At 40.0% G+C, this 24,364-nt stretch overlaps 1 pseudogene; it reads left to right on the top strand.

Moving 5' to 3' along the window:
• The first annotated feature begins 380 nt into the window (after positions 1-380).
• Positions 381-13,764, top strand: LOC120573925 (annotated as a pseudogene).
• Positions 13,765-24,364: the final 10,600 nt, after the last annotated feature.

The raw sequence follows: 24,364 nt of genomic DNA, 5'->3' as shown, positions 1-24,364 counted from the left end.
TGCTATCAACTACTCCTTCACAGTTCAGGGTCACATTAGTCAGAGGATTTTACCAACCAAATATCAAACTGATCCAATCAACTCCTTAGAATGAGTACCTAAAATACAATAACAAATGTAAATACAATAAAAAATGTATATTTTTTTGTCAAGGACCGAGCACTAAAATAATGAGGAAAACAGGAGTTTTTGTTTAAAAGTGGGTTTTTATTTAACTTTTGGGGTTTTAAAATAGCAACAAAAAAACAAGATATGAACTCCTCCTTGAAGGGGACTTGGCCAAACCAAATTACATACACAGGGAAAACCAAGCTTGAAACAACATGTTTTTTTTTCTTTTTTCTTCTAACAGGCAGTTATTGTGCAATGAGTCACAGCATCTCTATATAAAGGGAGATGACTTGTAGTAAGTACAACAGAACTCAGCACATAAGTTGACTTCTTGCTGCCCATCATCATCATCATCATCGTCGTTCACTGTCAGCAGACATGTAAGTAGACATAAGTAGATCTTACATGTGTATTTGTATTTGATTATATTCCTTCTAAATAGTATAAATGGGTGCAGCATGTATTACAGTTTTTTTTCGATTGCTAAACGTGGGCACAACTGGAGTCAAGTGCAAATCTCTAACTACAGTCTACACAGCAGCAGTTCATGTGGACCAAACTCTAGTTTGTTTTTCATTGCTTGAACAAAGTTTTCAAAACTCTACACACTTATCCCATGACTTTAACCACAACCTGCACAACACTGTAGATTTACAGCACTTTGTTCAAATGCTAACACACTGCTGTCAACACTGTAAACCACACATTCAGAACAGAATAGATTTCAGTCTGGTGCCCATCAAACACTGCTGATTGAAAGCCTAAGCAGGTGTCTTGTTTTAGAGTAGTTAGTGAACATATATGGTATTTATACAGAGAAAGCACAGAAAGACTTTTTGTATACAAACACCAAATAAGAAAAATTGGTATATTATAAAATCTTAATATATATTTTCCTTAAATAAACTATTGTGAAGTCACTCAAATTTTCCAAACTGTAAAGATGAAAAAGTTAGTAATTTCTGTATTGGTGTTTGATGCTAGTGTTTTTACTCTCAGTGTGTTCTGAGTGACAGTGTGTGTGTGTGTGTGTATGTGTGTGCGTGTGTGTGTGTGTGTGTGTGTGTTATCTCAGTGAGGACTGTGCATAGTGTTTGGCTGCACTGAGCCTGTTCTGAGACGTGTGTTAAGAGTTGTGTTGCTGTGAATGAGTTTTGCAGGTGATGTGAACTGTGTAACTCAGGTGACTGTTGGTAGTGCAGACTGTGGTTTGAGTTTTGCACATGTAGCTTCAGTTGTGACCCCTGTCGTTTAGCAATCGGAAAAAACATATAATTTTGATGTCATTATGTCATCTATATTTGAAAAGTGATATTTTTAGGGGAAACACCTCAGGCAAAACATAATTTTTCAATACTGACTTTTTGGGCTTTTTTTGCTTCTGGAGTATGTCTTCTTTCAGACTACTGGAAAAAACAAAAAACATCCCAAATACACATTTAGGTGTTTACTACAGTTTGTCTATTTGCTCCCTGTAAATGTCTCCTAAGGGACCGTTCGTTATTTCTTTAAGGGGCCACCGGAGGAGTTTTGGGATCTTTAGTCAAAATAAACACGACCCTCCCCTCGCCAGTATTAATTTTTCTATAACCCTCCAAAATGATTTGAAAAAAGGCATGACCCTCCCCAACAATTTATTGATGCCTTCTGTACTGGTTAGCACTTGGCAAAGATGTACATGTGCCTTTTGTTTTCTTTACAGCCATGACATACATGCGTTAACCTCTGCATTCTCATCTTACACATCCCACTCCTCTGTTATGGTGGGGGGGCCATTTCAGTAGATTTATTCACTAATGTTGTTATGGAAACACAATAGGCATGGAAACTAAATGCACACTTCCTGCATTACTGCATTACTTCAAAGTTACTCCTCTAGTAAACTAGTATTCACATGAAATAAAACAATAAAACATTGAGACCATTCAGCAAAGGACTCTGTGAAATAAATTCAACACACAAACTGGTTGCTATGGACTCGTCACTAGGCTTCCTCAGTCATTCTATGTTTTAGCATATAGGTAAAGCTGCCGAAGTTGAACATTACATTCAAAACATGTATGTTTATTTTTAAAGCAGATTTTAAATTACATTGTAACAATTTAACAATTCGTCCTTATGAAATCCAATCGGGTCACGGCAGTCTTGGAACGCAATAGACAGACGGTGGCGGAATGCCCCGACACTTAAATTCAACAAAAATGTAACAGTGACCAATCAGTGATGGACCTAATAACAAACCATGGGTAACCAGAGAAGTTAAGATTGCAATAAATAAGAAGAAAGCTGCTTTTTATAGTGGTGACAAAGATACAATTAAAAATGCTCAAAGAGAACTGAAAGTAATTATCAGACAGGGTAAATTAAAGTATAAGGAAAAGGTTGAAGGAAACATGTCCTGTAGTAACACAAGAGGACTATGGAATGGTATGAAGTCTATTACTGGATATGGGTCCAGTAAACCCAGTTTATGTAATTTGGGTGTACAGGCTAACGATGCCAATACTTTTTTCGCAAGGTTTGATGAATCGGACTTCTCTTCACTTCATGAGAATGCTCTTTTTAATCTTAGGCAGAGCAGCTCTGAGGACTGTAGCCCAGCTATTATTTTAAACACTGAAGAGGTTCGTCAGCAGTTAAGGCGTATTAAACCAAATAAGGCAGCAGGCCCTGATGGTATGCACCCACGTACCCTAAAAGTGTGTGCTGACCAGCTGTGCTCCGTTCTCCACTCACTGTTTTCTTTGTCTCTGTCTTCTGCTAAAATCCCGGTGGTGTGGAAAACCTCCTGTCTGGTCCCTATTCCAAAAAAAGCTAAGGTGTCTAACAGTCTTTCAAATTTGAGGCCTATAGCCCTGACCTCGCACATTATGAAGTGTTTCCAGAGGGTTGTACTAGATCATCTGACTAGGCAGGTGTCTGCCTTTCAGGATCCTTTGCAATTTGCATATAGGAAAGGTGTGGGGGTAGATGATGCACTATTATATATGGTTCACAATATTTACAGTCATCTTGAAACTACTGCCAGTTCCGTTAGGATCATGTTTTTTGATTTTTCGAGTGCTTTTAATACTATACAGCCACATATTTTAGCTAGTAAATTGACCAATTTTAAATTGCATAATACTACTGTTGCCTGGATTTTAGATTACCTTTTAGCACGACCACAGTTTGTTAGGATTGGTAACAAACATTCGGATACCATTCTAACTAATACTGGAGCACCTCAGGGCACAGTTTTATCCCCCTTTTTATTCTCACTTTATACTGCTGACTATAGGCATAGTCAGCCATCTTGTTGGGTACAGAAATTCTCGGATGACACTGCTTTAGTGGGTCTACTTAATCAGGGTGATGATCTTGCCTACAGAAGGGAGGTGCAGTCTTTTTATACCTGGTGTGAGTCTAATTATATGAAACTGAACGTGGGAAAGACCAAAGAACTTATTATTGATTTTAGGAAGAAAAAAGAGAAGGTCCTTCCAGTTACAATTAATGGCAAGTTGATTGAAATTGTGCAGTCATATAAATTTTTAGGTGTACATATGGACGAAAAATTAAACTGGAAGGAGAATACGAATGTCATAATGAAGAAGGCTCAGTCGAGATTGTTCTTTTTGAGAAAACTTAGATCATTCAACATCAGTAAAAAGCTCTTATATGTTTTTTATCAAGGGATTTTGGCTAGTGTACTTTTTTATGCTGTATTGTGTTGGGGGGGCAGTATATCTGTTGAGGACAAAAATAGGATAAACAAGTTAATCAAGAGAGCTGGGTCAATTTTGTTAACTTACGGATGTTCTGGAGGTTACTGTAGAGAAGAGGATTAGTTCAAAACTAAAAACTGTCCTGCTTTTTGAAGGCCATCCACTACACACTCTGTTCAGAGGACTCAGAAGCTCTTTCAGTGAGCGATTGGTGATGCCTCGGGGCTCTAGTGAGCGCATGAGAAGGTCTTTTGTTCCTGCAGCGGTTAGATATTTTAACCAACACTGTTAACCGTTGGATATTACTATTGTCTTCTATAGTGTTTTTTACATTCAGGAATTGTGAAATTGAATTTTTTCTTAAAATGTGTCTCATTAGGGTCTATTAGTCTACTAATCCAGAATTATTTATTTATTTATTTGTCTGTTAATTGTGTATTGTATTCGATTGCTGTATGGTTGGTGGCAAACCAGTTTCCCTATTGGGATTAATAAAGTTTTTCAATTCAATTCAATTCAATTCAATTCAACCTCCAGTCTGTTGAGATGCCTCTCCAAACGCAGAAACCAAGCGCAATCACACCATAAAACATTTAGAAAAAAGATCTGTATTTTGCAGTAATCCAATGACACGATAAAAAAGTAATCCACAGCGATCAGTAGATCCACAAATAGAGTCACGGTGTATCCAGCAAGGCCTATACGCATCACATTCACCAGCCAGATCCAAACAGGTGAACGAGGCCTCTCCACTTCACCGTTTAATCAAAGTGGAATAAACGTTTAAAAGTCCAAATCTACACAAAACCCGCAATCAATTAGTAAGCTGACATCAAATTTATATACATGGCATTTAGGAAACCTTCATTGCAACGTTGTCACGGCAAGGTGTCCAGACATAGTGCAGCAGTAATTTTCGTTTTTTGCGTCCTGCTGCTCCCCCTGCCCCCCAGCCAACTCATGGGTCAGACCCATCTGGTGTCGAAGGAGGGTCGAGACTAAGAGTTACATGGAAATATATGCACCAAACAAGCCACTTGTAAATTTTGCTGTTTTATGAATACAATAGACTAAACATTTTTGGGTGACCCTCCCCTCAACAAAGAATAAAAAGACATGACCCTCTCCTATTTTCCTCCGGTGGTCCAATCCATATATACCGAATGGTCCCTAAATTCACCAAAAGTTGCCATTAGATAAGGCCTCATTTGCATATCTAAACATAACATTTCAGAAAACTTGTAATACAAATATATGTCTTAATGTAATAATTAACTGGAGAAGTTTCACCTGTAATGTTTGACGTTTTATAATCCATAGGCAGTTTTCTCAAAATGGGTTTTTCTCAGACTCTGAGTCAGAAATCTCCTCTTCAGCAGTACTTACATTCACCAAACTTTCCATGTCACTCCTATCTATATTCTGAAGGTTTTTACAGACGGGGTTGTTCGACTATATCATTCATAGCCTAATTTATGGTACATATTATTATATCTAAAAATGTGGCGTAAGAGGATTTTTCATGGCTGTTGATCTGGAGTGATAAAAGAAGATATCCAAAATCCCCTCTGTAAAACCTTTGACTCTAATATGCCAACAAAATAAAAGAAGAATTTTGAACCTAGCTTTTTACAATGTTCAGATTTTTCTTCTTGAAATGTATGAAAATTAGCGCATATTTAACAAGATAAGGCACCATTTACATATTTAAACATAACATTTCAGAAAACTTGTAATACAAAAGATATTTGCCTTAATGTAGAACAGACAATTAAAGCTGCAGGAACTAAGGACTAATGGACCATAGAGAGTCACTGATCTGAGATCTGTGTGTGTGTGTGTGTGTGTGTGTGTGTGTGTGTGTGTGTGTGTGTGTGTGTGTGTGTGTGTGTGTGTGTGTGTTTTGCACGGTTGCATTTACACAGGACTATTTGTGGAGAATAATTTTTTATTAGCCATGCAAACAGCTTGGATTGTCTTTTTCAGAATTGTCTTTTTCAGAATGAAGGCAAAAAGCAGAATATTCTGTGCATGGAAACGTAGTCAGTGTGGGAGCGTCTGGCGTGCAGCCGTCTGCTTGAGGCTCTTTGCCTCTCGCTTCCTCAAACGAACTCTCCATGAATCTGTAAATCTGGTTATCTGTAACATGTCAGGGGACTTTGTGGACTTTAATCAATCTCACATTTGGTGAGTATAACCCATTTGTGTGATTGTACCCTATTTTGCACCCTAACCCCAATCCACCTAGGCGCATAACATTACTCACTTTCCATGCAATTCACTTCATATAGTGTAGTACATACGTCAATTCTCAACTCTTGTTTAAGATATTGTTCATATGCAAAAAATATGCTTAATCCCATATGGAATGGTAATGCCTGAAAGTTCTGTTTTCTCCGATTTGAGGTACAGTGGAGAACTTTGGTTATACCAGCTGTAATCCTCTAGATAGAAAGGTCATCTTGAAGCTTATAAACTTGGGAAGTTTTTCATTTACATTTGAGGCAGTGATATGTATAATACAATGCTTGAAAATGATCACTTTTGATCAGGGGTGTAGCACACGATCCTGGGCCCTATGCATAGGCAGTCCTGATGGGTGCCAAGGGGGTAAGCTTCAGAACTCGAACCTCCTATGGCGCCATTTTGATGCTACAAAGCGATCACCTCCCGTTATATTATTATATTAGCATCCCACTGACTAGCATTCATTTTGACGTCACTTGACAGAGAATAACTTTACATCTGAAGCGTTTAAAGACTCTATTTGTCCGTTGTTTATTTCTAAAGAAACATGACAATGTATAAAAGGCTCCATTACCTTGTACCTCACGTTATGGCTCCGTAGCAGACGCTTTTATAAAAATAGGCTAACGATTGGGTCATAACCACGAGACTTACTGTCACACAGTAGAGGAATTACCGTATAGTACAGGAGAAGCTCACAGGCAGTTTCGACTTACATGAGCTGTTTAGGTTTAATTACTAATGTTAACTAGCATGTTAGTGATCAGTAATTAGCCTGTGTCTATGTTATCTCCTTACATATACCTACGCTCTCCGTCTCTGTAAGATTGGGAATGATTGAGATTTCTCTCGGCACAGCTACCAGAAGACTTCACACTTTTAGACACATGACATTTACGTTGTCTCTCTCAGTTGGAGGCTGCGCAGTAACCCTAGCGCTCACCGGAAAAGTGCTTCTAATATCCTTCACTGGTCTCCGTCCAGAGCAACGGGCTCTGTTGGTCCATTCTTATATACTGTCTATGATGGGCACTCACGTTCCTCAACACCCCAAAAAAAAAAAATCAGATCTTATAATCTTTCTCTATGAAGGATACCTTTGATATTAACCTCTTATCCTAATTGTAACCTAATATAGTAAAACACACTAAGATGTTAGTGTTACTTAACACCTTTCAGTCAAAATGGTTTGCTTTAATTTTGATATAAGCTTCCCTTGTCTCAAATCCAAAGAGGAGGATGAGGGGTCTGTTGCTACTCCACTCCGTGGTGTGACAGTTTCTGAAACTGAGGGCCATGTGTTTCACAATGTTAACATCTGCTTCTACTGAATCTGACATAACTATAATGTTGACATGCAGAGATGGGAAGTAACGAAGTACAAATACTTCGTTACAGTACTCAAGTATATTTTTCAGATATTTTTACTTTACTATTTATTTTTGTGGCGACTTTTTACTTTTACTCCTTACATTTTAACAAGAATATCAGTACTTTCTACTCCTTACATTTTAGAAAATTGTCTCGTTACTTTAGTTTTGTACAAAAGGTCGTCTATCAGGAGTGATTGTGAGTGCATGTCGGAAAATAGCGCGGACACGTGCCTTACACCACGAGCGGGCGTACGCGCCACACAGAGAAAAAAGTGAGAGAAAAGAGGATAAATCAGTTGAGATGGTGTGTGTGTGTCCTTGAGAACTTTAAGTTGTATAACTTATGTTGTCAGTTCATTTAAGCCTGTTGTTGTATTGGTCTATATTTCTTGCAAACTTCAAGTACGTTAGCTAGTGATTTTGTTGTTTGTGTTCACCTGTTAGCTAGGTTGCACGTTGCTTGATCTTAATAAAGCATCCAAAGAGAGAAGTTGTCTCCGTCCGTGTTTTAACAGACACACCTGGGGGGGCGAAGTTGGAAACCAGAATCAGCTTTAAATACAGTCCTAATCTAGTCCTAACTAACAAGTTTCAAATAATTTCACTGGAGTTACCGTTATTATTTTTCGCGTCATCAATACCAAATTCAATCTAATTGGATCTAATTGGATGGGAATATACTGTACGTTGCACTTGATGCAACGACTCGACATATTCGGCGGCATTCATTTGCGGCAAATCATTGTGGCTTGATGGTGGTAACATTAGCACTAGTAGTATGGATGTTTGTTAGTTGTCTGTTTAGTAAATTCATATTGAATCCTTTATTTTCATTCCAGAAGCCATTTTTGAGCACACACATACATGCATGTAGATTCCTTTAAATGTTAAGGGGAAGATTAAAAAAGAGAAACTGGATCTGTGAATTCTATCTACTTCTCAGTCAGAATCTTATTAACCTGGAGTCCCAGTCTCAATAGTCACAATAATCATATATGTCATGTTTTAGGCCTATTGGCAGACATCCATTTAAAATTTAGGCAATGGCATAAAAAGAGTCCACTGAAGTTTCTCAGCTACCACTCTAGTTAGATTTGTTTGGTCCAGGCAGCTTTTCATAAAAAATCGTATTCATTCGCAAGACTACTTTTACTTTTATACTTTAATTAAATTTCCAAGCCTGTACTTTGTTACTTTTACTTGAGTAAAGAAGTTAAATCAGTACTTCTACTTTTACCAGAGTATTTTTTAACAAAAATATCTGTACTTCTACTTGAGTACGGGAAGTGAGTACTTTTGCCATCTCTGTTGACATGATATGTATCTACCGATGAGCTACCAAGCTACCTATGACACTGATTAGCCTATTATTGCTAATTATAGACATTATAGCCTATTCATGTTAAATTAAACATGTTTCAAATTAGTTAATTAGATTAATTTTCAAGGGCCCTCTCTCTCCTTGGGCCCTGGTAATTAGTATTGGTTTTACCCCAGTCCGACGCCCCTGCTTTTGATAACAATTTGTCAGGCGGCATTTTTTTGTCTTTTGGGGTATGTTGAGGGTGATTTGACAGCCAAATCCCCAGAATCTTTTTCTGCTAGTTTCCCCTACGTGTCAGGATACACCATGCAAAATGTTAGCGTTATATGACCATTTATGTAGCTTCAATACCTTAATATTCAAATTATATAATTCCGCCAAAAGCTTTTCCCAAAAAGAGTGTTTTTTGGCCCCTGAGACCAAACGGGGAGTTGGGGGTGGTCGTCATCAACTTGTGATGGCCCAGGGTATAATATAATAGGAAATAATAGTGAAAAAAAGGTAGCCAAAAACATCCTGAGGAGTGGACCTGGCTCCCAGCCTATATCTGATGCTGATCTGAGTTGTAAGCAGAGTATAACCTGCAGTGTACAACTTAAAAAGCTGGAAACAAATGCTGAAACATTAGGTAATCAATTACAGCATTTTAATTTAGTAATTTATAGTAAACTAAGTAGCAAATATATTCACTGTGCAAATGATTAGATTATCACAATATGATGTCTAACCAGAGAACAACAATAAGTCCCCTCAGCATTTGTATGTGTCTCTCCTTCTCTCCAGTGGGCAGTGCATCCTTCAGTTCTTACAGTCAACACAAAACCTGCTATATGATGGTGTACATCCCCACCAACCTATTAAAAAAATTTAATTTAGAAACTTGAGCGTTTTGTTCCGATGAGCCATAAAATCTCATTTCTGATGACGCATTGAGTGCACACACATGTTTACACATATGACAGGATGCATACTGTGGGCCTTTATACCTTTAGTGTGATTATAAATGACTATAAGTACAATGTGAGCCAATATTGGCATGATAATGAGTTGCTTAGAAAGTATGAATTGCTTCGTCATTCTTTGGTTAGATTTTTTTTATACATAATCACCCATTATTATATTTCTGTTACTATTCTGCGTTCATTACATTACATGTCATTTAGCTGACGCTTTTCTCCAAAGCGACTTACAGTTGCTATATATGTCAGAGGTCGCACGCATCTGGAGCAACTAGGGGTTAAGTGTCTTGCTCAGGGACACATTGGTTGCTGTATCGCAGTGGGAATTGAACCCAGATCTCCCGCACCAAAGGCACATGTCATATCCACTGCGCCATCACCACACCGCTCAGCAGCTTCTGTTTCCAACAGAGATCATTCATATTAATGGACAGAGTGTGTGTGAAGTCATCCATTGGTTTGTACAGAGCTGCTCTGAGTCGCTGAGTTTGCCATTGCGGGCGCTGCCATCTTGGTTGCATTAAAAACATAGACTATTTCTACAGTCTATGTTTGTATTTTGCTATACAAACATAGACTTCAGCACACTAGCTTGGTTAGCATGGTGCAACCGTAATTTCCTCTAACAAAAAACAGGCTTAAAACTAAACGTAACATTACTTACCAGAAAACTTTAAAGCCAACTACTTGAGTGTCTTGTAGTTCAACCGAACGCTGAATAAGCCGTTTTCAGGGGACCATAATGTTCGTATTATTATAGTGAAAACAGCGTAAGATGGTCAAACAAGAACACAGACACAACCAGCCTCTGTCACGATTGACAGGTCGCCAACTGAAAGTAGCCACGCCCCAAAACCTACATGCGTTATCGTCTATTTTAAAATCAATCAGACAATAATTTAAAAAAATTAACATCATTCTGTATTGAAAAAGACTTAAAACTAGCGATTGAGACCATAAACTCATTATGAAAATACTGTATTTACTGAGGTAATAAATCAAGTGAGAAGCGGTTCATTTCGCCATAGACTTCTATAGAAACCGACCTCCTTTTGCAACTGCACATGTCGCCTCCTGCTGGAATTCAGAGAGAATGCAGATTTAAGGTACCCTAGATATCCAGAGTTCTCGCAAGAGCACAATTTGAATTTGCTCAGCAAGTCACTCTGGCATCGAGTAATGTTGCTCATTAACTATGCCCTTATAGACCTGCTGCACCAATCACATCGGTGTATCTGATATAGGCGGGCTAAACAGATGACGACAGTTTAATCTACTAGTTAGCACCGCTGGTAGCTAAGCGTAGGGGGCTCTGGATACGTCACCCCACGTATTGTTGTGATTGGTTGTAGTGTTATCCAATTGCTTGCAGTGAGATTTTCAAATGCATGCTTGGTACCGCCCCTTGAATTGGGCCGTTTTCATTACTTGATGCCAGACCCTTAATCTTTCAGATGTGGGTCTGGATTTCCAGGCTAGGCTTAAGGCATATCTGCAGGATAAAATGAAACACCAGCTCAGCAGATTTGTTTGGTTCACAGGCTATAAAAATCACCCTAATATTTTTTCTATGTTGTGTTGTCTGTGTTGCAGTCATGGCGTTCCCTCGGCTGTCTGCCTCCATGTTGTTGGCTTCATTGATCCTTCTTCTCTACTGGACGACGTCCTCAGCTCGGCCACATCACCCCACATCCTTCGTTGTCTCACCACGCTACAGGGTGAGGAGAGACAAGGCTTCCGATGTCATAGAGAAAGTGGAAAAAACTTTGGCAGTGGGAAAAAGCGTCCTGAATGTCATTAAAGAAGTGGTTGGAACGATTAATACCACAACGTCGTCAGCTGGGATGAAGAGTCTCTCCAACGTCGCCAGCTTGGCGCCCGGCATCGGAGGTCTGGCTGTGTCTTTTGTCAACATGGTCTTGATCTTCATCCCTCCGGAAGACAAGGTGCTGAACGAGGTGAAGAAAGGGTTTGCTGAAGTGAACAGGAAGTTGGACTTGCTCTACATCCCGATCTCCAACCTAGCAACAGAAGTGGAATGGTATAAACACACCTACTGTCATGACGAATTCCGCATCCTCAACACCTGGAAGAAGTTCAATGAGCTTCTTCAGAACCCTTACTCGATAAAAAATGAAGAGCGGAAACTCCGACTGGCAGAGATATTCGTCAACTACTATGAGAACACAGGAACTGAAGCAAGTGTGGCCAACTACTATCATTACCTGACGGTCAAAGACACGTATCGCAGTGGAAACCTCAACGAACTGCTGAGGAGGAAGTTTTAATGTGACGTTCAACAGATCGTCAAATATAACGTCTATTTCAGCAGTTTGCTGTGGAAGGGATTGGTGCTGAACCAGTTCTACCGGAAACTGATCGGGTTGGATTCATCAGGCAAAGAAGCCGAACACACCCAGATGTTCAAGAATGTCTCCAGGGCTCAGATATCAGCTCTGAACTACTGCCTGGACAACCACATGCAGTATGTGATGGAAGACGTGGTGGAGATCAGGAAAAGACACAGTGCTGACAACAAAAGAGCCATCGCTGATGAGGTGAAAAAAGTTCTAGATAAGAAGTACAACTGGTACAACTGGGTGGTGCTGGTGTACAACACAGACCAGGCTGATTATTACATACTATATGATCTGACAAAGATTACAGAAGACACAATCACCGTCGCTGTGGGATACACTCTGAAAACAGAAGAAATAGATGAAACACCAGTTAAAGTAGATGCCAATGCTTGCTTTAAACCAGTAAAAGAATGTGAAGACAGATTAGACCGTAACCATAAATGTGTTGATATGAATGAAGCTAAAGTGACACATGCTGCCTATGGGGAAGAGTTTGCTGAGGCTCCTGCACCCGTTTACCAACATGACTGAGGGTGGGGTCAAAGTACAAGAAAGATTTCCATCTATTACTCCAAGAGGGAGGATGTCTGCCAAAGATGTAGCAACAAAGGAACGTGCAAGCGGCTGCTGGACTCCAATGAATGGTTTTGTGAGTGTCCAGATGATTACTATGGTGAGAGATGTGAAAAGAGAACCCCCATTAGCTCAGCTACAGCGTTCAATTTACAAGTTGTTCCTGACATCAGCACTATTGACACCAAAATGAAAAAGATGGAGATCAAACTGGAAGAGATTCTCAAGTCTATCAACTACAGAAATCGTGGCTAGTAGGAGATATCTGCAGACCGCTGACGGACGACAGGAAAGATGACTTACTGCTAACGGACAAACTGACACACATCAACTGACTGAGCATCTGAGAGTGACACCATGAAGGAAGAACAAGAAAACAATGCTCATTAAAGACTAAATTATGTTTAGTCAACAACTCTAGTCTGTAAAACCTCCTCCCAACGGTGAAGCATGTCAGTGCCAGAGATGAGTTGTTTCTTTAGAAAGATGGAGGATGATGAGTTGGTCTGTTTTTCTGTCTTCATTTCCCTCAATCTCTCCAGCTGATGTCAACATGACCCAAACAGTCACTATACTATACTATGTACTATATACTATATACTATATTAGTCACTATACAGGAAATACACCAGGTTTATATATAATAATCTGAATATTAAAGTCCCATTTTATTCTGACTACAATGTTTATTTCAGTTTTAAACCATCACCTAAGTTGTTTAATTTGATTCATTAAAAGCTTGAAGGTCCTGAAAATAATTAAATATATGAATAATTAAAGTTATTAAAGTAACAATATAACTGTTAAGTTGCTGCAGTCTGTTCTGTTGTTCTTGATACGACCTGTTAGAAAAACCAATCAACTCTTATTGTTTCTATTAATATTAAACTGTTTGCATGATAGAAGCTAAAATATTGCTGATGTTCTCACGAGATAAATCTTGGGAGCCACTTCCTGACCTTGTGGGAATCAACATCACCTTTTGTATTATGACTTAATTTTTACTCCTAGAAAAAGCCGTTGTAGAAGGCTTTCGTCAGTTATTTTCTGTACTTTGCTGTGAGTGCTGTAAAACTGAATCTACTTGTAAATAAACAAACTTTGAGACAATTTCAGTGATTCTGTCCATCTCTTGATGAATAATTATCTTAACAAAACCACCAGATGGCAATAATGTGACAAGAAACAAATAAAACAATTACTGTTTTATGTAACTAAATGTGAATGTTCTGATTTGTTTGAATAAAAAGCACAAACTACAGTGGGAATTGACAACCACGTTCCATATTTTAAATTAATGTTTGGTCTTTTTTCTTTATTGTTTTAGACTTTAAGACTTTCTAGGTTTATTTTCAACCTGGACTCTATGTCTCCATGTTTCTGTGTCTGATGAGAACAACAGTCTCTGAAACTGGTCCAGTATTAAACCAGAACCAAGCTGTAATGTAACCCTACAGGACTAATGTTCAGCAGCAGTTAGAGTCCACTAAAAGTTCTGTTGTTGCAGCTGACAGACTCAGATTATTATTCTAAGTGTCTGACAACATTATGGGATGGATCCCTACAGAGATAAACCTTTTAGTTAAAGAGTAAGATCCTTTTAGTTTAACATGAAACAGCCCCGAAATCACCATCACCAACCTCCACCAGACTCCATGTAAATAATCAGGACTTTTAGCGTGTATAGAGCCAGCATATTTCCACCAGACTCCATGTAAATAATCAGGACTTTTAGCGTGTATAGAGCCAGCATATCTCCACCAGACTCCATGTAAATAATCAGGACTTTTATCATCGTAAAACACACTTCATTCAAAGTCAACAGAAACTAAATATAACTACCAAAAGCCGTCTTGGTTCATCTTTCCACTGTTCCTACAATCACCACTCTGGTTTGGTTGAAATAAAACCATTTACATGTGGAAATATGCTGGCTCTATACTGGGCCGATTTAAAAGATTGTTGTTCACATCAGTCACTCACACACAAAACCAAGGGAAAATAGATGTACGCACATCTGTAAGCAATGTTCCCTTTATAAATCACAGATTACCCACAAGCGTGCGTACGTGGATCAGTCTCTTATCCCGCCCTGTACACGCCTATTTTTAACCAAAAATAGTCAATGCAAAGCACCTCATGAATGCTGATCAGTATGTTAATGACCCTGGCAGTTGTTCTTTTGTTACACCGAATCATGACGACTGGCGGGGAAAAGCAAAAAGCTTCTCAGACGTTCAGGAATTACTGCAAATTGAATTATGATTTTGGCCTGTTCTCGCACAGTGTAGGGAACCCTGATCTATAGACTACCTTTATTAATAATATTGTCCAAAACGGCAGGCATTACGGCACTCGGGGACAGCTTTGATATACCAGACCTATATGATAAGATTTAACAGAACTATATATTATATGCAAACAAGCCTTAGTGATGAAGTTGAAGATTATATATAATATTTACAACAAACACTTAGCTGTCTGCTATTTACCACTGGAAACAGTCGGTTGCCCCCAGAGTGGTGAGGACCTGTATTTGGACCGGGATGGACCAGGATGGACCAGGATGGCACGGTTCCGGCGCATTGCCCTCTCTACTGGACCCAATTCAGTACATAGATCCAAGAGCTCAACTTTAGGGAATCTAAATCGGCATATTAGATTCTTCCATTAGCAGAGTCCTCCTGCAGGGCCAGCAGTGCCATCATGCAGCATTACACACAGGGGTCACCTCAGTATTTATATGTTTACAACAATTTGTGATTGTTAACACCTTGCCCAAATCCCAGCATCAACTAGTGGTATCCCCCCCCACCCCGAGATACAATTTGAAGACAAAAGAAAGTCTAATAGGCAAACACACTTTTCTTCATGCAGGTTTTGTTATGAACAGTATTAAAGTTCGGACTGATAACGAGGACATTAAGGGTAACGATTGCGCAAGAGCTTAACGGCTGTATTTCCAGACTTTGACATTTGATGCACAGTTTTAAAGACAGATATGTAGTTATTTACACTGTGTTCTGCAGTTATCTAATACTAGGGTATTTGATGCTACCTGTATTCCATGCAGTCGGGCCATCTCCTCCTCCTGCGCTCCGTAGTGGACAATGTGACGGCGAGACAGCGCTGATTAAATATTAAGAAAGAGTTTTTATTGAAGATTTGAATTGGATTTTACAAGGTGTTTATTGAACAAGTATCACTCAGTACAAACGCAAATAACACTGCTGGATTTAATCTTCATGGTAACGTGGATGATATGGAGTGAAAAAATGTGCGTGAGGCATCAATACTTGAAAATATTACGAGTAATCGTTATTCCCACATGTACTCTCTGCAGTCTGACTTTAGTTCACCACCTCACCATCTGCATCACCAATTCCTATTTTGTCTCCAGAATGTGCGTACGCATGGGTCAGAGTTTGCGTGGAGGACCGCACATTCTCCCGTCAAGTTTGTTTTTTATAAATCACAACCTTTGCGTGGGAAGTGGCGTACGCACGTTTTCAGCCCCGTTTGGTGTGTAGGCCACGTTTCTAAATGAGACCCCAGGTCTTAATATTATCTGGATCAGGGATGGGCAACGTTGTATAGAGTGGCCCACAAAGATGTTATCCTCACTACCTGAGGGCCAGATTGTGACTGTGTACGTCCACCAGTAGCATACTGTAACCTTTATCCTTCAATCAGCCAAGTAGAGCTCCTAAATTAATGAAAACAACTAAATATATACCGTTAATCAAATTTACTAATGCTTCTATTCTTTTAATGAACTTAACACAGAAACAAAACATCCACATTCCTAAGTGATATACGATTATATCATCATTCAATAATGGTACAACTACCTTCTGATTTTATTAAAGGCTGATTTATGCTTCTGCGTCGAATCGACGGCGTACCCCCGCAGACCCCTCTGCGTCGCCGCAAACCCGAGCCCTCCGCCGTAGCTCCACATGCAAAAAAATGGCGAGGCGACGTAGACTGCAAGGACTGTGATTGGTCAGCTGGTCCTGTGTGACTGTGATTGGTCAGCTGGTCCTGTGTGTTGATAGTGGGTGTTTCCAGCAGCCTACTGTGGGGAGTAGCAACATGTTAGTTCACTGACATCAGCTTTGCAAATAAACTCAGACATATTTTGGTCACAATGACGGGGTTATCCTTTTGTAAAGTGTCTATATGTCAGTAACGTTTTGATATTAGCACTTCTCCAGCAAGCAGTACTTTGTGGGCAGTTGTGCAGTTTGCTTGCTAAAATAACATAAACTGGCTGGCAGACACCTCACAAATAACCTCAGACTTATCGCCCCCTAGCGTTATGGCGGTGAAATGCACCGTGATGCAAAGCAACCCTGACGCAGAACTCCGCAAGGGTCACGACGCCGTAGGAGTGACGGCGTAGCTACGGCGTGGAGTTGACACAGAAGCATAAAACAGCCTTTAGTGATATACCATTATATCAATGCAATGACAAAAATCATCATTCAATAAAGGTACAACTACTTTCTGATTTTATTTCCTGGAACACTAAAAACATAGATTGGCCTTTGAATTCTATAAAAGATAATCTGTTTCCCATCTTGCAACCAATACCTGTGAAACCAACAATTTGATATTTGGAAATGAGTTTGCAGGACTCCCTGAGTGAGGACGCATGCGGGCAGTATGCGGCCCAGGGGCCGCCAGTTGCCCATCCCTGATCTGTATATTTAATGAGGCAAGTTGTGTTGGTTTCTCTGCAGCTTTCTGGGGTCCGTTTCAGGAAGGGGGTTTAACAAACTCTGAGTCTAACCCTGATGTCTGAGTTGATTTACCCTGTGATGGAAACTCTGAGTTTTCTGTTCCAGAACAGCTGATTTGAGTTGGTTCAATCAACTCGGAGTATGTTCACTCAGGGTTACGCGTGTGCACCACCACTATAAAAAGGCAGCATGAATGGAGCCATGATTCTACGATTCACCATGGCAACAGCCAAACAAACTTCGGTCGGCATACTTCACCTCTTGAACTGGAAATACTCTCATGCGGTACGCTACGGTATGAACATGTATTTCGTAAAAGAGCAACACAGCTGCTGTGGCAGAGAGAGAAACGGCGTGGGAGAAAATTGCTGCTCGGGTCACGCGTAAGTTCCAATATAGTGTTGTTATTTCATATTTAATTTACACAATCATTTTAATTTATACTTTTCATTAATGCCCAGTGGGGAACATTACATTTTTACCTATTTGTTAGAAAATATACTAGGCCTACACACAGGCCTGGAAATAGGCTTACACACATGCTCATATTTAATCACAAATATAATATCATTGGTAAAAACTGGTGGAAAAGTATTGAACCTATAATCTATTTCATTTAGGTGCAAACCTGTGGGTGAAAACGTGCGGAAGCAGCTGAAAATGAAATATAAGAACATAGTTCAAACAGGTAAGACTTAAGTGTAATAGGCTCATGGCTGTACCTCATTTTAATCACATTTTTAATATGAGAGTAAATATTCATTGGCAATTTGAAAGTGCTGTAGTTTATCCCCAACTAATGTTCACATACATAGATGTCCTCTGCCCATCCTCCTTTGTTATAAAAGGGGCCGATTTAAATTGAATATTTGACTTCTACTAAGCCAACAGAAAGAAGGCAGAGGCCAGGAGAATCGTGGGGGGGGGACCAGCACCACCACCTCTGATAGAGGCGAGGAGCTGGCCTGGAGCAGGAATGAAGGAAGGCCAGTGGCTGAAGGAATCCCTGGAGGGAGCTCTTCCTCTGAGCCAGCCACATCACAGGACATAAGTGCCTTCATAAGATGCAATAGGCTTATTCATCTTCTTTTATGCCTATTTATATTTTAGAGAGATTATTCTTCCCCTTCATGGGTTTGTTATTTATTCCAACAGATTGTGATGGTGTTCTCACACTTTCGTGGACCCCTCGCATGTCACAGCAGAAGTCCTTGAAGCTGTAAGTAGACTTACTACTCACCGGCATGATGCAAGTAGTTTAAAGTCCAACGAAACAATGCTCATCTTCACAGGAGGAAACGGATGAAGAGGACGGACACTTGTCTGCTCGCCACAGAAAGGGATCCAGAGGCGGCCTGTAGGAGGATATCACCACTATGTTACTGATAGTCATCTCCACATTCACAATTCTTAACACTGCTGTGTGGTATATGGAATGTGACATGTATGACTGGATATTCTATTTTTTAACAGAACATGGCTGGGCAGCAGGAGGAGGGTCCATCACCTTCAACAGCACAGATGAACACAGTGAGATGTGTAGCAACTGCCAGAGGTTCTTTCTGTGGAAATAATGTTCAACTGTATGATTTCTTTTTTAATGTCATGATTTTATGTATTCCCAGTTACCTGTGAAGGACCTTTACAAGATGCATCTGATACAGCAAATGAAAAAAACAGACCTTGAAATGGTATTGTTGGACCGCCAGATTAAAAAGACAGATCTGGAAATCGAAATCCTCAAACACAAGTTAGAGGTGGGTGCATGGTCACAGGTGACTTGTGTTAGTTATTGGAACAATATAAAAAAAACAACCTAACTGTTTTTGTGTTTTTAGGAAATAAAGAAGACAAAATAAAATTTGAATTATTTGTGTTTATTTGGGTGGTGCTTGTGTTTTAGTAGAAGTGATTCCTGCATATAATGTCTCTGACCACTGTTCCATCCTGGAAATCTGCAGGGTGGGTGGGGTCCTCATCAGGGTCCTCTACACGTAGGGCAGGGCATTGCTCTCCTATAATTGTGGCAATATTATGGAGAACAACACATGCCACAATAATGTCACAGGCCCTCTCAGGGGTTACCCTGAGGTGGTGTAGGCACTGGAAACGAGCTTTCAGCAGGCCCGTTATCTCTCCACCGGGCTCTAGTACTGCAGTGGGCCACATTGAAGTTTCGTTGGGGGCGCTCGGTCTCGGGTAAGGGTGGGGGTGATCAGAGTGGGCTGGCATGGGTAGGCATAGTGTATACATTTGAGTTTATTTAAGGAGGGAGACAGGTGAATAATACTTTACAAAGCTTTAGGCTGCTTACCACGTTCCAGCCTGTTGCTCAGGGCAGACTCACCATATATCCGTGAGTCATGCACAGACCCAGGCCATTTGGCCTCCACGTCGGTTATAAGATATGCAGCATCACATATGATCCTGACAGTGCATTGAATGACAGATGTTACTTGAAGTATTGTGATACAGTTTTTGACATTTTGTGACAGTGGTCAATTTACCTGCACATTAATGCTGTGAATGGACTTCCTATTCACATAGTCAGCTTCATTTACTGAAGGAGCAGTGATTGGAATGTGTGTGCCATCATTGCAGCCAATCACACTGGGAAATCCTAAAAGGAATTTGAATGACTTATACCATTCTGATCTTGCAGCACCATGTCATTATCCGAATTATAATTAATTTGTCATTGTAAGAGTTTTACATTATTCTCCTCCTGCAATCCTGTGGAACTCTTCTTTAATGGCTCTCACTGGTTTGTTTCCAGGGAACACTACAAACACGTTTAAAAAACATTTCATAGTGAGGCACACTTTTCTGACGGCTCTGCATACAGTGGCTTTACTAATATGCTCCGCATCACCAATGTTGTAAAGAAAACTGCCGTTTGCAAAAAAACTTAATGCAACACAAAGAATCTGCTTGGATGTAAGAGTATGTCCACGATGGGTGACGTTAGTGATATGAGGACGGGATAAGGTTATGCACATATCTGATAGACTGGGGAAGAGAAAAAACGATACCGCTCAAATAGGCAGTTATCTGGAAACGAAATACATCTAGTCTGGGCCTCAATATCCTCTCCCGACGAATGTTTAACTCCCCTGCGAGTAATACAGCTTCTTCGTCAATCGGATCGTTGACAAAAGGACATGCAATGTTTTAGAAAAAATCTTTAGTGTCTAACGTTAAATGACTTAATGAAACAATCCTATTTTATTCATGCAGATGACAAAACTGGTCTAAAATTCACCTGATCCAGACTGAATGAATGAATGAGGAAATGAAAGAGGGCTGTGTCAGAGGGAGGAGACTGAGAGAAACTCGAGGTTTCTTGAAGAAAACCTGCTCCCAACCAGGTTAGGTTCACAGGCTCAGTTACCATAGTAACTGACTCTGAGGTTAAGTTACCTCTCTTTCTGAAACGGAAAACCCAGTTACCCTCATCTCAGGGTTAACAAACTCAGAGTTTTCACTAAACCTGCTTTCTGGAACGGGCCTCTGCTCTTAAACTAAACTAACCCCAGCTGGAGTTGACGAGTCAAACGTTCCAGACAGACGAGCTAAATTAGCTTCAGCTGGAGCTCCACACGGAGCCAAAAAGATGTGACACACTGATAGGTTGGATATTTCAGCCTACATGTTTCAAATGTATTTTATATCTTGTATGTAGTGTACCACACAAGAAGGTTAGTCTGGGGACAACCTTCACCCACAAGAATGTGTAAATCTATTATGAGTTTGGGTACAACTTTCACACAGAGGAATTGGAGCCAGGAATGTGGGAATCTATTAGGAGCATCGGCCATAAAAGGTGTAGTTTAAGAGTAAAACTTGTGCACTGAAATAGATGTCTCATGCTGTGTAAGCACAAAAAGAGTTTAAAAGGTATTCACTATGATGTACATGTGGTTCATCCTTGGGCAGACGTGTCTCTATGCTCACGGTTGTCCCAGTGTCATGAAAGTTTGTTCACTGTTTAAATAAAACTGCACTTGATTTGTACTCTTCGGACTGGTCGTCATCTCTGAGGTCTCCCTACATCATTTCTGAATCATCACCCGATATCACACACACTCTGGAAAGTGAAAGTCAACTTTAAACAGGAAACAAGATGAAACGTCCAGAGAGACGCAGCATTAGCTCATCTACTTCTGACAGTTAACATATAGTAAATAGAGTTGTTTTTAAATCTAAAGTATGTTTTGATTATAACAGAGGATGGCGTGTTGAGAGTAGGCTACACACAGAATTTAAGTATTACAAAATAAATACATAAAATGTTATTTAAAAAGTGGGGTGAGTGTGTAAGATAAAAACATAGAAATGAAACTAATAAAAGGTGTAAACATGTTTTAATGTGTGAATATGTTTGGTGGCGCTCTGCTTGTAGTTCCTGCTGATATCACCAGAGGGCGCCATGACGTCACTCACCAGCTCAGAGAGGCTGTTTCTGAATATAGTTCAGTGGTTCCATGGCGCCCTCTGGTGGACATCAGCAGGAACTACAAGCAGAGCGCCACCAAACATTTTAAATGACATTTTATGTTTGTACCTTGTAATACTATATTCCTTTATTCTAATCATTTAAATGGTATGAAAATATATTATTTTAATGAATTATTTTAAAATACTTAATCAATGAATAATGTTTCAGAAACAATTTTTATTTATATATTATATATATAAAATCAATAAACAATCTATATTTTGACATTTTTGTGAATGTAAAGTTGGAACATTTTAGAACAAAGAACAGGCACAGTTAGAAAAACGTCAAGAAGTCAAGTGTCCTGCACGTCTTCCTGTGCCACGCCCCCTCCCACTGCGGTCGGAACCATCAGCCTCTCCAGCCGCTACGTCTCGCCGCCGCCGAGCGGATCCTGAAGAGCGAGACGAAGCCCGCCAGCAGGAAGGCAGCGCCGACGCAGAGGTAGCCGAGCAGAGGCGCCAGCACAAAGCGCCGCAGCACCGCCACGCTGTGGACCCCACGTAGCAGACGCCTGTTCGCACGTCGCCGTTGTAGAAATATATTGTGTTAAGAATAGAATGTCTTGTAGCCTGGGATAGCCAAATTGCTCCTGATAAACATTTGGGACAGAATGCACCCAGTATAATATCTAATAGTGACAGACAATCTGGAGGCCAGGAGAGGAGGAGAGAACAGGAGTGAGTCCAGGGCATGCACATATTTCACCAAAAATACTCTTTTTCTTAACTTAAAATATCAAAATAGTCCCTAACCACCACTGTTTTATAAAAAACGATATAAAAGATTTATTTAGAAAAGAAGTAGGTTAGTAATTAAATGTATCTTGTCAAAATCACTTTTCAGATCACAAATGCATTTAAATTCACATTCAAAACATAAGGGCCCAAGAAAATAAAATAGCCGGCAATATAGTCTAATTTGAAATAGCCTTCCAATGTCCGAATGTTGCAGGCCTGTATGTAGCAGGCACGGTGTTATGGGTGGGCCTGACGGGCCTAGGCCCACCCACTTTTCAACAGGCCCACCCAAAACATTTCCTCAAAAAACATTAATTAATTAATAAATTATAATTTGGTGAAGAATTATTAAAAATCAGCAAATAATCTCATAATTTGTGCTAAAATTGTCTAAATGTTTAGTTTTCAAAAACAATAAAACAAAACTGGTAATGTCTATTTTTATGTTTCTGCGCAAGTTCAGCAGACAGTGAGGTTCGGATCGGATGTAGCTTGTGGGTAAGCTAGGCTAGGCTAGGCTAGGCTAGGCTAGGCTAGGCAAGGCTAGCTCCCAGACAGTGATCTGAGAGTGTGAAAATCATTTCCAGTAAAGGACAAGGTGGCAACAGTCGTTGTTTAGGTACCTTAAACGTGCACGAACGGTCTCAGAGTCATCGCTGCAACCAGGAGATGAAGGAGAGCTGAGATCCACAACGCCTAGCACATCTTTGTCTCGGCCACCGCAGGATGCTAGCGCGGCTAGCGCGGTTAGCGCGACCAGCGCGGTTAGCGCGACCAGCGCCGGTGCTAATGCCTTTCCCTCTGCCTCGCGAGTGGATGATATAGCCCCTATGGATATAGCCCTGTGGATCGGTCTTCCGTGGATGAGCCCGCAACTCAACCAGTGCTAAAGTATCACTTCTTCTTTAGGGAGTTTAATTGTGTAGGACCGCCAGAGGATAACAGTAAGGTATGTGAAGGCTACTCTGCCTGTATTGTATTATGTCGTTAAAATAATCAATTCATAACCCGCTACAGAGCTGAAGGCGCAGTTCTATTTCTATAACAGCTTGTTACTGTTGTCAAGTTGTTGTTTCCCTCATGGTTTGCTTTTGTTATGGCCAATAATGCTTTAGGGCTTGTTAATGCGATTTATTTATTTTTGTTAAACATGTTTTTAACATGAATCAACACACTAAAGTAAGGAAATAACTTGAGTGTTGTTTTACATGACAGTTGACGTTGCCAATGAACACGTTCTGTGGCCGAGTATTGATTGAAACTGTCGGGCAGTGTTGTTGATCTGTATATTGTTGAAAACTTAAAACAATTGAAATTTTTTTTGAAATATTCGGCCTCATGTTATACGAGCAGAACTAAACTATGTTTGGGGAAATATTAGATTCCTGACCACTTTTACAGTCTATAGGCCTTAGGTTAGGAGAGATGCGCTATAGCACAGCCAGGTATGGTGGTAATGGAGAGTCCAAAGCGCTCTTCTTTTGGGCAGAACCAAGGAGAGCTATCGCGGATAGGTCCGTCCTTTGCACCGAAACGTTTTACAATGCAACAACATATAAATAGCATCAAGCTATTACAATCTTTATTATGTAAGTACATATAATATATATAATATAACAGTATATTAGCCAGTCATTTGTATTAGGTTAAACAGGGATTTGATAATGTTTTTAATTTAAGGCCCACCCACAATTGGTCTGGCCCATCCAAAACTGGAATCCTGGCGC

The sequence above is a fragment of the Perca fluviatilis genome, chromosome 15, assembly GCF_010015445.1.
Source record: "Perca fluviatilis chromosome 15, GENO_Pfluv_1.0, whole genome shotgun sequence".
Taxonomy (NCBI): domain Eukaryota; kingdom Metazoa; phylum Chordata; class Actinopteri; order Perciformes; family Percidae; genus Perca; species Perca fluviatilis.
Note: the sequence above shows the minus strand (reverse complement) of the source record. Positions and strands in the feature narration are given on the sequence as shown.